General features: G+C 40.5%; 1 protein-coding gene across 7 annotated transcripts in view; it reads right to left on the bottom strand.

The window, feature by feature from the left end:
* Herc1 (HECT and RLD domain containing E3 ubiquitin protein ligase family member 1) overlaps positions 1–12,995 on the bottom strand; it is a 179,450-nt gene extending 166,455 nt beyond the window's left edge. For 4 of the 7 annotated variants that reach the window (XM_048332186.1, XM_048332183.1, XM_048332184.1 and 1 more), the window contains exon 1: positions 12,820–12,994. The gene's annotated coding sequence lies outside the window, so the exon portion shown is untranslated. Of the gene's footprint in view, positions 1–12,819 lie in introns of all 7 variants that reach the window. The other 3 variants (XM_048332179.1, XM_048332182.1, XM_048332185.1) reach the window with 1 other exon arrangement.
* Between the last annotated feature and the right edge of the window lie 231 nt (positions 12,996–13,226).

Genomic DNA, 13,226 nt, shown 5'->3' with positions numbered 1-13,226 from the left:
AAAGAAATTCTTTTAGAGAGCAATACTCAAATACCTGAAATGTACAAATTACATATAAATGGAATTTTGTTTAAAACAACCCAAGGATTAGAGGTACAGATGAATAGAAATACCAAAGACTATAGAAGAAACAGGCATGCTTCTGAGTTGGTAATTTTTAAAGCTCAATGTTTAGTACATGGAAGCTACTCAGTTCTCTACTTTTATATTAATACATGTCCAAAATGATCTGTAATAAAAAGAGAAAATACTATGTAGGAATTGAATCACCTGACTAAACTGCATATAAACTCTACATATTCCTAACACAGAAATCCAAATCAGGCATAAGTGAATATAAGTTTACTAGTATTAAATTATAATTGTAGAAAGTACCATTAAAAAAATCATTTGTAGGAAGGGGGAGGGGGAACGAGGGAGGAGGTAACAAACAGTACAAGAAATGTATCCAATGCCTAACGTATGAAACTGTAACCTCTCTGTACATCAGTTTGACAATAAAAATTTTTTTAAAAATCATTTGTAGGGATGGGAGTGAAGTTTGGTGGCAGAGTGTTTGCCTAGCATTAGCATGATTGAGGTTCTGGGTTCTATCCAGGACTACAAAAAAAAAAAGAAAGAAAGAAAATGGAAGAAATTCATTTGCTAAGAATTTCATTAGCAATCTACATGCTACATTCTCCTATGTAATTACTCCTACTTTTACAAGTCTCTTAACAGTATCTGACCAACTAACAGCTTTCTGGAAAAACAAAACAAAACAGTATTTGAATATGATTTACTTTTAGTCATTAAATAAAAGTCACAGAACTTGCAGACAATAGTGCACAGTCATGGTTACTCTTTGTAGTTGTATGGGCCTCTGATACTTCTGGAATTTATCAACAGCAGAGGACATAAGCCCTCTAGCTCACTGAACTACAAACAGGACTAGTTTTATCTTGTATACAAAAACCCTTTCCCGAGCTGTTGGGAAGCAGGGCTACAGGACTGAAGCCCCACTTCCCTCTTCCCCCAGCTAATTTTCATGTCAGCTCTAAAAGCTACAGAGTTCTAATATTTCTTAGATTGTTCGTTTCACACTCACCTTTCTCTGGCTCAAATGATTCTGGGCAGCAGAAACAGAGTGAAGGCTTCTGCGAAACAGGGTAGCATAATTTGGAATGGCTTCTAAAGAATGTCATATTAAGAAACTCCCCTTTGAAAACACAGGTCTACTGAAGAAGTGGAGGCATATCTGGGTTCAAATTCCTGCTCCAGCATGTCACTGGTCATGCAAACTTTGGTAAGATGTTTAATCTTTTGTGCCTCAATTTCTCCATTTGTAAAATGGATGGAGCAAAGACCACCTACCTCATAGGGTTGTTGTGAGGATTAAATTAAATGAGATTATGTATGTAAAGTACCTAGCACAGTGCCTAGCCCATTGTGGGTATTCAATAAAAGGTTAAAAAAGAGAGAGAGAGACAAAGGACAAAAAGACAAACCATTCCAAAAACAATACCTACAAAACCATTTGGTGTAAACTACACAACTCTTGGGGGGAAAGGGGAAGAAGGGGGAAATGAGGGAGGAGGTAACAAGTTGAACAAGAAATGTACTCACTGCTTCACATATGAATCTGTAACCCCTCTGTACTAAACTTTGACAATAAAGAAAAAAGTTTTTTTTTTAAAAAAAAAAAAGGTTAAAAAAATAAAAACCTTGGGCTGGGAATATAGCCTAGTGGCAAGAGTGCTTGACTTGTATACATGTAGCCCTGGGTTCGATTCCCCAGCACCACATATATAGAAAATGGCCAGAAGTGGCGCTATGGCTCAAGTGGCAGAGTGCTATCCTTGAGCAAAGAGAAGCCAGGGACAGTGCTCAGGCCCTGGGTCCAAGGCCCAGGACTGGCAAAAATAAAAAAATAAATAAAAATAAAAATAAAAACCTTTCCAGCCTGCCTACTCTGAAATAAGAAGCCAATCCAACAGATGGCAGACAAGACAAAGAGGAAGGTGATAAGGAGGTAGTACAAGGATTCATGAAAGAAAAAAACATGGAGAAACCTGAGGGACATCTTATGTAATATTTTAAATATATAAAATATTCAGAAAGTCCTTATAATTTTGGAAAATAAGGTCACACTTTGCCAACCACCAATTACTTTAAAGCTAAGTGTTCTGTGATGTTGCATCTGACTTTATTCCTTTAGACAGCATACCTTAAGAGTTTTGAAAAAGTCCTTCTTAGTATCTCAGAGCAATTTTTATATAAGTATGTATGTCAGTCATAGGGCTTGAATTCAGGGCCTGGGCACTGTCCCTGAGCTTGTTTGCTCAAGGCTAGTGCTCTAACATTGAGCCACAGCACAACTCCTGGGTTTTAGGTGGTTAATTGGAGATAAGAGTCTCATAGACTTTCCTGCCCCGGCTGTCTTCAAACCATGACCCTCAGATCTCAGCCTCCTGAGTAGCTAGAATTACAGTCGTGAGCCAACTACACACAGCTTCAGAACAATTTAAATTATCCAAAGCAATTCAAAACATTTTCAAAAGGAACAAGATAAACAAAACACAAAACTTCTACAGTATTTCACTCCTATTCATTATATCCACCTTTTCAGAAGCTACTAGATTTCATTCACTTTCAAAAAAGTAAAAGTCCTAACCTCTACACATAATAAAACATAATCAAAACCTTCTCAATATTGAGTCTCATTAGTAAAAAATAAAAGATTAGTTTGAAAGATCTGTTTTCCTGTTTGAATTATAGCTTAAATCTAAATTACGTGTCTTTTAAAATGTAGCTCAGTGGTAGAGTGCTTGCCTAGCATGCATTAGGCCCTGGTCAATTCCCAGTAAAAAAACAAACATTTTTTAAGAACCTTCCAATTATACTAGATTATCTTGGCTAATTCATCATGCAAAGTGCCTTCTGCTTTCAATCATTTATTTAAAGGATAAAGCATGCAAAACAATACAATGCAGAAGTCTACCACTCACACTCTGGCAGTTTTCCAAAGGAACAACATCATTTTAGAAAGTAACTGGACACTGAGGTTATTCAAGGACTCATCCCTCCAGCAACAACTTCTTTCCTCTATATATGTTTATCAAATGGGAGAATATCTGCCTGTATATATCACAGTATTACAAAAACTGATGAAGAGGGGCTGGAATCTAGCCTAGTGGTAGAGTGCTCACCTCGTATACATGAAGCCCTGGGTTCGATTCCCCAGCACCACATATATAGATAAAAGCCAGAAGTGGCGCTGTGGCTCAGTGGTAGAGTGCTAGCTTTGAGCAAAGAGAAGCCAGGGACAGTGCTCAGGCCCTGAGTCCAAGCCCCAGGACTGGCAACAAAAACAAAACAAAAAAACAAAAACTGATGAAGAAAATGAAGACTGAGGTTCCAAGCTACTTATCGCCAAGTATCTTCCAAGATACTTATCTCCAATTATCCAGCCAAAAAGTCAGATGTAAAAAGGCATAGCTCAAGGGGTAGAGTGACAGCCTTGAGCAGAAAAAAAGCCAAGTGAGAGCTCAAGGCCTGAGTTCAAACTTCAGTACTAGGGCAACAAAAAGAAAGAATATTTTCTTTTAAAATTTTATAAGCTAAAAAGCTATAAATGAATGTATTTTCCACAACTTGTTTACACTCAATAGTTTGCTTAACTTTGCATAGTGTTGAATTTTATGTTCTACCAAGAAAATCTTGATATCTCAGGGCAAAAGGATTCACCAATATTTACTTTTATATAGTAAAATCTGATCCTCACAATTACAGTTCTTTTCTAATTATCTGCTCCTCTTCTTGGCTAAACAGAACTAGCAACATGTTTTAAGAAGTCAAAGCGGGGGCTGGGGATATAGCCTAGTGGCAAGAGTGCCTGCCTCGGATACACGAGGCACTAGGTTCGATTCCCCAGCACCACATATACAGAAAACGGCCAGAAGCGGCGCTGTGGCTCAAGTGGCAGAGTGCTAGCCTTGAGCGGGAAGAAGCCAGGGACAGTGCTCAGGCCCTGAGTCCAAGGCCCAGGACTGGCAAAAAAAAAAAAGAAAAAAGAAGTCAAAGCAATATGTATCCCTAAAGTTCTGCCTCACTGTCATTAAGAATTCCTAAACACCCACATAATGTTCCTGACTCAGGATGTCACTCTAGCTCACCAAAATAAATAAATAAATAAATAATTTTTAAAAATCACATTTTGTCTGGCCTCCAGGTAGAGAGAACAGGAGTAGTAATGACATTTGAACTCAATACCTCAGGCTTGTTGGCATGTGTCCTATCACTTCAGCAAAGCCTCCAGCCCTGTTTGTGTTGTTTATTTTTGAGGGGAAGACTCACTTTATGCCCAGTCGACCTGGACTACAATCCTCCTACTTGCACTTCCCCATGTCACTGGAGATGACAGGTATGTACTGAAATGGAAGTTTCATAAACTTATATGCCCAAGCTGGCTTTAAACCTTATTCTTCTTATCTCCACCACCCAAACAGCTAGGATTATAGGCTCGAACCACCATATCCAACTCAAGGCTGGCCATTTCTATGCTCTGCTTCCCACATCTCTACTAACACCTCTTTCATCCAAAAAGAAAGAAGGAAGGGAGGGAGGGAGGGAGGGAGGGCGGGAGGGAGGCAGGGGAGAAAAAGAGAGAAAAGAGTGAAGGATAAACATTCATGACAGCAGAAGCCTACAGTTCCAGTTACTTGAGCAGCTGAGATAGGGAAATCAGGACAATCATGAATCTGGAGGTTCACAAATTCAAAGCACAGTGAGGTCCTACGAGAAAATTAGGTAGGTAGGTAGGTAGGTAGGTAGGCAGAATAGATAAAGATACACACACATCATTGTAGACATGAAGTACAAAATAGCCTATTAGAGATCAAGTGAGAAAGCAGGAAAACCAGTTAAGAGACTTATAATTACCCAAGCAAGAGGTGATGGTAATTTACACCAGGATAATAAGGCTAGATGATGAAATAACAGATTAGAAATACAGAGTTTAAACATGTCCATTGTAGCACTATTCCCCATAGCAAGTATGTTGAGTGGCATGCAAGTATATACAAATATATTAACTGAAATACAACAGATTCAAGGAAACTAAAATAGTTCCTCAAAATAATTCCTTAGGGGCCAGGCACCAGTGGCTCACACCTGTAATCACAGCAACTCAGAAGGCTGAGATCAGAGGCTCAAGGTTCAAAGCCAGCCCAGGCAGGAATGTTCGTGAGACTCTTATCTCCAATAAACTACTTAGAAAAGCCAGAAGTTGTGTTGTGGATCAAGCAGTAGAGGGCTAGCCTTGAGCACAGAGTCTCAGGGACAGAGCTCAGGTCCTGATTTCAAGCCCCAGGACTGACAAAATAAATTAATTAATCTAATAATAATTCCTAAGAATTATATTTAATTCCTTAGAATTACTTTAGAATGGCCTACAACTATTTTTTTAGAAAAGCAAAGTTGAACACCAGGATGCAGGTACTTAAAAGGGATGGGGTAGGGTCAAGGGGAAAAGGGTAGACAAATGAGGAGAGGAAGAGAATGTGGTCAAGAATTCAATGTTTAGCCTACAAAATTAAGAAGAGTAAGGAAAGGAATGGGGAGGGGAGGGATGAGTGATAATGCTGAAAGGGGTGGCATTGATCAAGATGTATTGTATTTATACACTGCTTTAAGTGGCAACTCCTTTGTATACTACTTAAAAGAAATATAGGGGTTAGAGATGTAGCTCTATAATACAACATTTGCCTAGCATGTGTGAGGCCCAGTATTCAAAAAACTATAAATTTATACACTTAGAAAATACAGCCAACTAGATGGGCGCCCGTGGCCCACACCTGTAATCCTAGCTACTGAGGAGGCTGAGATCTGAGGTTCACAGTTCAAAGCCAGCAGAGGCAGGAAAGTCCCTGAGACTCATCTCCAATTAACCACCAGAAAAAAAGTGCCGCCGTGGCTCAAAGTGGTAGAATACTAGCTTTGAGCTGAAGAGCTCAGGGATAGCACCCAGGCCCAGAGTTCAAGCCCCATGACCAAAAAATAAAATTAAATTAAAAAAAAAAAACAGCCAAAGGGATTTACTAATGGTCTAGTTGTTAGATCTCAAGAGAAGAATCATAGATAACACTTAAGACCAACAAGTTAAATGTTCCTGGTATTTTCTAAAAAGAGATTCTGAAGAAATGATGAGGATAGGAATCACACCCTCTCTCCTAAACAAATTTAGTTTGATATGCCTATTAGATAGCCAAATGAGATGCAGAATAAGATGAACTATGAGAGTGGACCTCATGAAAGAAACTGAGATTGAAGGAACATATACAGGAGTCAGTTAAGACACAGTATTTAAAAAGCCATAAAACTAGATAAATGTAATTCAGGAAGTCTTTTTTATTTAATCATGGCACTAGCCCCATGAAATAGCAACTATTATCCTTTTCATTTTATTGATCAGGAAACCATTAATTAAGAGAGGGGGAAAAAAGAGTGAGCAAGACCCTATATGAAAAAATAAAAGGACTGAGGGCATGCCTCAAGTACAGTCAAATACAAGCTCTGAGTTCAAATCCTAGTGCCACAACTAATTAAAATAAATGTAAGATTTCTGTACAACAAAGAAAACAATCAACAAAATGAAAAGAAAGCCCACTGACTTTGAGAAAATATTTGCAAACCATATTTCTGTTGAGTTAATATCTAAAATATAAAAGGAATTTATATAACTAAAAGTAGCAACAGTAATAGAAAAGTAGCTGAGTAGATTTTTCTCCAAAACCAACTTCAAAATACCCAAAAGGTATATGAAAAGATGCTCATCACTAATCACCATGGAAAGCAAATCAAAACACAAAGCAAAATCACCTCATACCTGTTAGAATAGCTTTTTTTTTTTTTTTTATCACTCGTGGGGTTTGAACTCAGGGCCTGGGCACAGTCCCTGAGCTTTTTTGCTCAAGGCTAGCACTCAATCACTTTAAGCCAAAGTGCCATGGACAGTAAAAGAAAGAGATAGAAGTGAAAGAAGGGGAGAAAGGAGAAAGAGAGGGAATCCTACAATTTACTACAACATGGATGAACCCAGAGGTTCAAGTAAAATAAGCCAGATACAGAGAAAGACCTAATAACCTGTCTTTTATTTGATAACCTTTAAAAGTATAATATACATGTAAGAAGAAAACAAAATGAGGTTTAAAAAGGTTCAAATTTAGTTATCTTGATAGATAAAAGCATTAGCACCTAAAATATAGGTCTCTAGTTAATGCTATATTGTATTGAAGATTTTAGGTACACTTACCACACACACACACATACACACACCGGTAACATGTAAAACAAGGGATATAGTGCTTATTTATGTACATGTATATCAAAATATCGTATGACACAACTTAAAGTTATACTATAAACTTGAAATCAAAACCAAGCAAATGATGGGCTGGGAATGTGGCTTAATGGTAGAGTGCTTGCCTAGCATGCATGAAGCCCTGGGTTCAATTCCTCAGTACCACATGAACAGAAAAAGCCAGAAGTGGTACCATGGCTTAAGAGGCAGAGTTGCTAGTCTTGAGCAAAAAGAAGCCAGGGACAGTCCTCGGGCCCTGAGTCCAAGCTCCAGGACTGGAACAAAAAAAAATACAAAAACAAGCAAATGAGACCAAGAAGTAGTGATAGATGTCGTCATCCTATGACTTTCCATGGGCTTCTTTTGTCTCCCATCCAAGTAATAACCAGGCCCAACCCTGCTTAGCTTCAGAGATCAGACAAGATTGGGCACGTTCAGGGTGGTATGGCCATAGACTCATGGGCTTCTTTTTGTCACCAATAAAACCAAGCATTATCTGAAATTTGTTAAATACCAAAGGTGATTTTACTTTTATGACTAAACCAGATCTCTAATAGTTACATTCACAACCAGCACTCAACATCTTGTTTCCCTGGGAATAACAGTTCATTAGAAAACTACCAGAATATAAGCTCATCAAGTGCAAGTTTTTTGGGGTTTTGTTTGAGTGATAGGGACTGAATGTGGGGCATAAAACATGCTAAACAAGCACTATATCTCAGCTCAGATTTTTATTTTTTTTTTTTGACCAGTCCTGGGCCTTGGACTCAGGGCCTGAGCACTGTCCCTGGTTTCTTTTTGCTCAAGGCTAGCACTCTGCCACTTGAGCCACAGCGCCACTTCTGGCCGTTTTCTGTATATGTGGTGCTGGGGAATCGAACCCAGGGCTTCATGTATAGGAGGCAAGCACTCTAGCCACTAGGTCATATCCCCAGCCCCTCAGATTTTTAATTAATGTGTTTCTAGCATCTGGAGCAGTGCCCTTTCTGGAAAAGAACCTAAACTTCCAGCCTTGCTGGCAGAAGTTGTTACTCTATAGGATGGGGATCTTTTTATGTGGTCTTAGTTTCTTGGCACCATTAAAATCTGATAAGATTGTGCTAATCCAGAGCTTTAAACTCTCAGCTTTATTTTAATACTGGCACTCTTTTCCTTATGAAGCCATGCAATTACTGGGCAAAATAACTAGTATATCATATTGTGTGTGATGTTCAAAATAACCTGTGATGAGAACTAATAACTACTATATCATAAATAAATTCTAGAAGAAAAAAACAGCTTCTTAAAATTTCAGATATCCATTGTGAAACTTCATAAGTGTTTCAGAGCACAGGCATTACTAATCAGTGCAATACCTCCATTAAATGCAGAATGTTTCAAATTAACAATCTAGAGTAGGCTGGAAATTGCATTTCAATCAATAACCTTTACGTGTCAGTGCAATATTAACAGATAATGTATCTTATTTTCAAGCTCTAAGAATCTACCAGCCACAAGCGCTTGTACAATGTTCTGACTGGAATAACTACAGAGCACATTTTAAAATCACCTATCACTAACAAAAAAATATTTTTAAATGAAAAGCATGACAATACATTCTGTCAGTAAAGCTGTGGAAAAAATAACAGGTGTCTCATATGTTCCTGGTAGGAATGGAAATAGATATAACATAGGTGAGAAAGTGTGGGGATGATCTAGCAAAACTACATGTATATTTATTTACCCTTTGATCCATCAATTCTACTTACAGAAATCTTCCTGAAAGATAAACAGTAGGAAATGCTGGATGAAGAGTATAAGAACTCGGTACATAATTTTTGCAACTTTTCTTAAGTCTAACATTGTTTTTTTTTTAAGGCATTAAGCTGGACACTATTGGCTCACATAATTCTAGCTACCCAAGAAGCTGAGATCTGAGAATTGCAGTTCAAAGCCAGCTTGAGCAGAAAAGTCCATGAGATTCATCTCCAATTAGACACAAAAAGCAGCAAGTAGAGCTGTGGCTCAAGTGGTAGAGCACTAGCCTGAACACAAAAGCTCAGGGATAATGTCCAGACCCAGGGTTCAAGCCCAGGACCAAGGGAAGAAAAAAAAAACAACAAATTAAAAATAAATAAAATCTAACAAGCTTTTTATGATTCAACTCTCCTATTTCTTTGCTTAGAGATCCCATCTGAAAGCTAATGCTCCCATTAATTCAGAAGGCAAATTAAGTAACAGCAAAACAAACTAAAATCATAAAAGTCAGATCTGGTATCTACTAAGCAAATTATTCTATGCATCCTTACATCAGTGTGGGGAATAAAAAACACTAGCCAGATATAGGTCTGTGGTCTAAAGCTAGCCCAGGGAAAAAAGCCTGCAAGACGCCATTGTGACTCAAGTGGTAGACCCTGACTTAAGATCGCCATGTCCTGAGTTCAAACAAACAAAAAACCCTAAAGGATTGTGGTTTAAAGCTAGCCCAGGGAAAAAAGCCTGCAAGATCCATCGTGACTCAAGTGGTAGAGTACTACTTAGCCCTAAGATCTCAACATCCTGAGTTCAAACCTCAGTATCAGAAAAAAAAAAAATCTAAATTTGCTAGCTTTGCAAACTCCTTTTTAAATTATTTAGCCCAAAATTTGTTTTCAAAATGATGATAATGTCCAGAATGCCCATAACAACTCATGTCTATTTTATAGGTCCATTAAGCCAGTTTGATTTGTAATAAACAATATCTTCAATGGTTTACTTATATAGTTGTTTGACTATAAAATTCAAGGTCATAACTTGGTTTTCAAGACAGTCTCACTACATGGCTCAGGATGGCCTGAACTATCTATCTACCCACATTGTCCTTAGAGATCTTATGGATTCTGCCTAAAATTCAAGTTTTGTTTCATCAGTTTGCTTTTATCAAGCATAAACTTGTCCCTACATCCCAAACCATAAAATTATTCCTTTTGTTATTTAAATTCTAAACATTTGAATGGTAAAAATCAGTTGTTCAATAAATACAGTCCTTTCACTGTTTTTCTAGTTAAAATATTAAGGAACAACAGTTCATTCTTATTCTTTGGAGAAAAAAATTTTTAGGACACTGGCACTGTTTTACTCTCAATTAAGTGCATCCTCTTTTAATCAACTCAACTTGATCAACAACGTATTACCTGAAAGTCCTTTCAACAAATGTGATTGTCCAAATATGCTTCTATTAATGAGTTAATTAACTGATGCATTTACATTTGCTTTTTCTCCATTTACCACCAGCATGTCTGAATTGAAAGTGAAATATATGTATGACTAGTCAGTGTCACATGCAAATAGCATGACTGGAAATTTAAGAAGCAAAGTGATAAGAACCTTAGGGAAAGCAAAATTCATACAAGTTTAGAATTACTTGAAGCCTTCATAGGCCATTCAATCCATTCCAATGACAACAACCCTAGACTGATGACAATCTATGTTGTTGTTTTTAAAGCTCCATTTCCAACCTCCTGAGATATCTCATTCTGCCATCTACTCCTGTCATATAATTTGGAAGAAATATACTGTCAGTTTATTTTACAAATAATATAACAACACATTTTAACTTACTTTCAAGATTACACAAATGTGTGCAGATGCAGCATACCTATGTGCATATATGTGTGCATATATGCATAACACAGGCACCTAAAATACTTCTGCTTCTATAAATACTTTTGCTTTAGAAACACATAATCAAAGGCACAACACCATCCCAGAATAATCACATAAAGGGCACTATGAAACAATGTCACATAATTTTGGTCTAAAAATAACCAGTGGAAATCAATTTTATAAAACCCTGAAGAAAATGTGTTTCTTCCCACCTATTTAATCATAAATTTCTTTGCTTTTTTATAAACACTGCCCCTTTTGGAACACCCACAAAAGCAGAACTGTACTTTTAATCTAATCTAGATCCAAATAGAAAAATTCTTGCTGGGCACTGGTGGCTCATGACTGTAATTTCAGTTACTGAAGAGACTGAGATAGTGTCTCAAAGCCAGCTGAGTCCATGAAAAATCCCAATTAACCACTAAAAAAGCCAGGTAGAGCTGTGGTTCAAGCAGAAGAGAACACCTTGGGGTGATGGGCAGGGCTAAGGAACAGCACCCAGGCTCTGAGTTCATGCAAGGCAAGCCCCCCCACACACACACACCATCCCCCCCTCTCAATGTTTGACTTAAAACCGGTTGGCTAACGATCATCGTTTGTGGAAGAAGGTCGATGAAAGGAGATGGTCCAGCGGATGAAAACGAACAAATAAGAAGCCTGTTTCAAACAGGTCAAAGAAATTATCAAATCATTTTTTTGAAAATATGCAAAATGAAACCCTTTTGTACAACTACTTAAAATTTTTAAAAAGAAAACTAAATAAATCCACAATGTGATTCCCTTCCCCCAAAGAGGAAATTTCATACAGGGATAAACCCGGTACTGGGGGGGGCGGGGGGGGTGAGAAAGGAGGGAATGTTGTCTGTTAGGAAAGACATCAAAATATTAACACTGAAATGCTATCTCTGGAGATGGGTTAGTTCACTCCAATTCGTTATTCCTATTTCACTATAGCTTCAAAGTATAATCATTTGCTTTTACACTTAAGGCAAAATCCTATCCCCCGTGTCTTCACAGCTTAAGACAGATACTGTGTCTTTTTACATAACCTCCTGGGAGAGGTAGTACCAGGCTTCTGTCCTCGTGTCTCCCAGGAACCTGCCACCCATCCCTGGGTTCCCTGGGACAGCTCCTGTCATCATCGTCCCCACCCTCATCTCACCCTAAAAACTACACGCTGCGGCCACGTCTCTCGTCCTCCAGGAGCTTTAGAGCAAAGGCTTGATAAAAAAAAAAAAAATTAAAAAAAAAAAAAAAAAACGATGCCATCGGGCGGGAGATTTGGAGGAAAGGTTTACCAGATGATGAAGCTGCTAACCCCCCCACCCCCACCCCACCCCACCCGCAGAGACGAAGGGAGAGAAAGACATCGCCCCCAACCTCCACTCCTCAAAAAAAAAAAAAAAAAAAAATACACCAAACCTCAGCCAGCCACGGGGACACCGGGGTCACCTCGCTTCCCCGCACCCCCTCCCACCCCGAGGGCCGCGCCCCGGCCCCGAGCCGCCTCCCTCCCCGGCTGAGGGAGGGGCGCTCGTTAGCGGATAAAGGAGAGACAGTCAGCGGCACGACCCCGGCGGGGCTGAGGGACGTGTCCATCCAGCCCGGGCGGCCCGAGGGGCGGGTCTCCTCGGCTTCTACCGCGGCTCCGGAGGAGCCTGGGGCGGCGTGGAGGCCTGGGAGAGCCGAGGGGTCGGGCACCGCGCGGGGAGCGCTCCCTCAGGCCTTCCGCCCACCGGGACCCCGGCAACCCCGCCGCCCGGTCGCAGGCGGCTCGGGAACGGCCCGGGTCGGCCTGGCCCAGCCGGCCGAGCGCACGCACCGGAGGCCAAAAGGACCAACGAAGAGGCCCTTACCATACGAGGTTCCGGGGCTGGCGGGGGATGGGGTGCGGCTCCGGCAAACGCGAGCCCGAGCCCCGGCGGCGGCAGCGGCGGCAGCGGCGGCGGCGGCGGCCGCGTCCTTTATTTTTTGCTGCAGCGGCGGCGACTTGTCAAAGGGAGAGACGTAAGAGGCCGCGGCAGCCGCGGCACAGGCGGGTCTCGCGGGATTTGGGCACAACTCTCGCGCGGTCCGGAGCCCTCGCCCCGCCCCCAGGCCCGGCGCGGGAGGCGACCGGGAGAGCTGGGCGTGCCGAGGAGGAACCCCGTCACGGGGGACGCGTACCGGGGCCTGGGGGCCGGGGCGGGCGCGGATGGAGAAGCCACCCGGGTTCGAGGGACGCCCTGGCCCCGCGCAGCCCTCACCTCGGAGCCCTCGGGGA

The sequence above is a fragment of the Perognathus longimembris genome, chromosome 23 (genome assembly GCF_023159225.1).
Source record: "Perognathus longimembris pacificus isolate PPM17 chromosome 23, ASM2315922v1, whole genome shotgun sequence".
NCBI lineage: Eukaryota > Metazoa > Chordata > Mammalia > Rodentia > Heteromyidae > Perognathus > Perognathus longimembris.
This window is presented reverse-complemented; position numbering and strand designations above follow the sequence as displayed.